Source organism: Vulpes vulpes, chromosome 10, assembly GCF_048418805.1.
Source record: "Vulpes vulpes isolate BD-2025 chromosome 10, VulVul3, whole genome shotgun sequence".
In the NCBI taxonomy this organism is placed as follows: domain Eukaryota; kingdom Metazoa; phylum Chordata; class Mammalia; order Carnivora; family Canidae; genus Vulpes; species Vulpes vulpes.
The window spans coordinates 40,579,348-40,582,362 of NC_132789.1; the positions used below are offsets into that span (position 1 = coordinate 40,579,348).

Sequence of the window (3,015 nt, forward strand, 5' to 3'; positions counted from 1 at the left end):
GGGAGTGACCAATCCCCATGCTCCATTATTGATTTGGGCATTTGTTCCCAAACGAAGCATTCTGCTGTCCTCAGCCCCCCCCTGAAGGCATAGGCCTCCAGTGTGAGACCCAAGCATTTGCTGAAGTCTGGGTCCTCCTACACCTCACCCTAATGTTGGCACTAGGTCCCCAAGCAAGCCGGGGCGCCCTTCCCCTCCGACCAGCAGGGCAGAGAACTCTCACTAATGCACTCCCAGCCCTCCCTCCCCTCCCCCATCACACACACACCAGTGAGGTCTCAGTCCCCTTACCCCAGCTAAGGGACAAAAGGAAAGATAAGGTGACATGGCCCCTAGCTCCAAGGGCCACAGAGGTGGCTTCACCCTCAATGCTTTGACAAATCCTGTATCACAGCATCCCAGCCCCCCACCCCGCTCCCCCAGGAGGCCCCACTTCTGCTGCAGCTGCTGGAGCAGGCTGTGGGGGGGGGGGGGGCAGGGGAGGAGGGTGGGAGCAGCAGGTGGGGAGGGGGGCTCCCTTTCCCTAGGCCAAGTCACAGTGCTTGTCCTAGCGTGTGAAGACATGGCTCAGCCGGGGTGCACCTTGAGGTTTCCCCGTGTGCTCTGGGCTCTCTCCGTGGCCCTCTCTGCAACTTTTCAGAGACCATGTCCACTGGGGGATTGTTGCCACGGGAGGAGGGGTTTGAATCCTATAGTTACACCTCATTCCTTCTGACTCCAGCATCTGAAAGGGCTGGAGGGGGGCTGTGGATTCCTCGGCACAGGTGCCCCAAGACTTCCTGGAGGCTGAATCTCACTAAGGAAAACCCCATCTACGAGACTCTCCTAAGCGTCTCTGACCTCATGTCTCCACTGGGACCCTGGTACATCCCACTCCAGCCATGCCAGCCCCTCAAACATGCTGTGCCACACATGTTTGGGCCCCCTGTCGGGAGTGTTCTTCCCCAAAATACCATCACTGCCAGTGCCCTCACTTCGGGTCTTTACTCCAAAGTGGCCTTCACATCCCCACCTAATATTCCAGATTCCCCTCCCATGCTTTATGTCTTTACACTTGTCACTATTTGACAATATCCTATAAACTCTGCAGGGCAGCAACTTTGGTCTCTCGTTTGCTGCTCCATTCTGGAACCTGCACATAGAACAGTGCCTGGTGTGAGGATCTAATAACATGGTGACTGCAGTTGGGAACAGCATACTGTATAATTAAAACTTGCTAAGAACAGAACTTAAGTGTCCACACACACACACACACACACACACACACTCGAAAAAAGCATTTGAAAAGAGAAAAAGTTTCAAAACCAGAAACATGCCTGGCACATAGCAAGTGCTCAATAAGTAGTTATTAAGTAGATGAGTATGTTCGGGATGCTGAAAGGAAGACCCCACCAAGCCTCACACTGGGAAGGAAGGGATTTGGTCTCCGCTTGTATGGGGCTGAGGCATGTTCCAAGAGGGCCCACAGCGTCCAGGCTCCTCCCTTCACCAGCAAGAATGAACCTCCCCCAACTGAACCAAGAGACAAAAGTCTTAGTGTAACAGAAACAAAGTAGGAACTCAACTCCCCTGTTAGTAATTAGGAAAAGGGGGATTCGGGCGGCCTAACGGAGCACTGCATCAAGTGGGCCTGGCTCCTTCATGGAGGAGGAACCTCCTTCCCGGAGGCTCAGCAGCTTCTCCTCCATCACGTTGCCTGTGAGGACTCAGGGTCCCAAACCTGCCCCTGGCAGAGGTCCCGGAGTCTGGATGATGGGCTTTTGTTGCAAGTAATTTAGTAAGTCACTAATCTTCCAGCCCAGATGGCCAGCGTCCAAGCCACGCTGCTAAAGTCAACAGTGACAGGGCTTTCGGCCAGAGCTCGGGCGTCTTACTGACAATTAGGATCTCAGTTGGCTGCCAGGTATTTTGGCAATTTTCGGAGTGGGCGTCGCTATGGTGGCACTAGGCGGGCACAGAAGCTGACGAGATCTTCTGCCAGGTGAGCACTGCCCAAGAACAGCAAGCAGTCCAGAGGCTGCTGTAAAGGAGCCGGGGAAGGGCAGAAAAAGTCTCAGGATAAATGGGGAGCCTGTCCTTATCCCCAGAACAAGGCCTTGACTGGTGGTAGGACCCACTGCCAGTTGCTTTGGTTACTGGGCCTGTCATGCTGCCATGAGGTCACAGTCAACCAAAGTCTAGTGGCTCTAGCTCTAGGTGGGTGAGGAGCACTGTGTCCTCTGCCCCTTTGCCTATCCTGCCCCCAAACTGCTTCAGTGACCAGTTACACCACCTACCAGGGGCCCAGGCCTGAAACCTGCACCATCTTTTAACTCCTTTGGCTTTCATCCCCATCGCTAATTCGTCTCCAACCCTGTCGATCTCTCCTTTTCACTCATTCGTTCAGCAAATATTCATTCATTCCGCTACGTAAGCTCCATGAAGGCAGGGGACTTTACCTGTTTTGTTCCCTGCTGTGTCCTCCGAGTTTTCAACAATACCTAGTACTTAGCAGGAACTTCATACATACTGGCCAAATGAATATTACTTGGGGTAATATCCACAGGCGTTATTATGGTACACAAGCCCTTGGGCCTGACCCCTCTTCCTCTTCAGTCATTTGTCACTCCTAACTTCTTGCAATTCCTAAAATGCCCCATGTACCCGGCACCTGGGTGGCTCAGTGGGTTAAGCGTCTCTGCCTTCGGCTGAGGTCGAGATCCCAGCGGCCTGGGATCGAACTCACCTCGGGCTCCCTGCTCAGTGGAGGGCTTGCTTCTCTCTCCCCCTCTGCTGCTCTCCCAGCTTGTGCTCTTTCTCCCTCTGTCAAATAAATAAAATATGTGAAAAAAACAAAAAAGCCCCATGTTCTGATGTTTTTGTACCTGCTGTTCCCTGGAATACCACTCTCACCCTTCCTTAGCTGATTCCTATTCCTCGTTCAAAACTTGATCCTGTCCTCTGGTCTCTGGTGATCCTCTCCTCCCCGCAGCTGCCAGCTGGGTTAGGCACTTGTCTCTCGTGCTTATTTATATC

At 53.1% G+C, this 3,015-nt stretch overlaps 1 long non-coding RNA gene across 1 annotated transcript; it reads right to left on the reverse strand.

The window, feature by feature from the left end:
• Positions 1-1,313: 1,313 nt before the first annotated feature.
• Positions 1,314-2,804, reverse strand: LOC140594179 (uncharacterized). The gene is made up of 2 exons (XR_011994760.1): positions 2,726-2,804; positions 1,314-2,020 (listed from the first exon to the last, which is right to left on the reverse strand). It is a non-coding gene; the product is annotated as an uncharacterized lncRNA (long non-coding RNA).
• Positions 2,805-3,015: the final 211 nt, after the last annotated feature.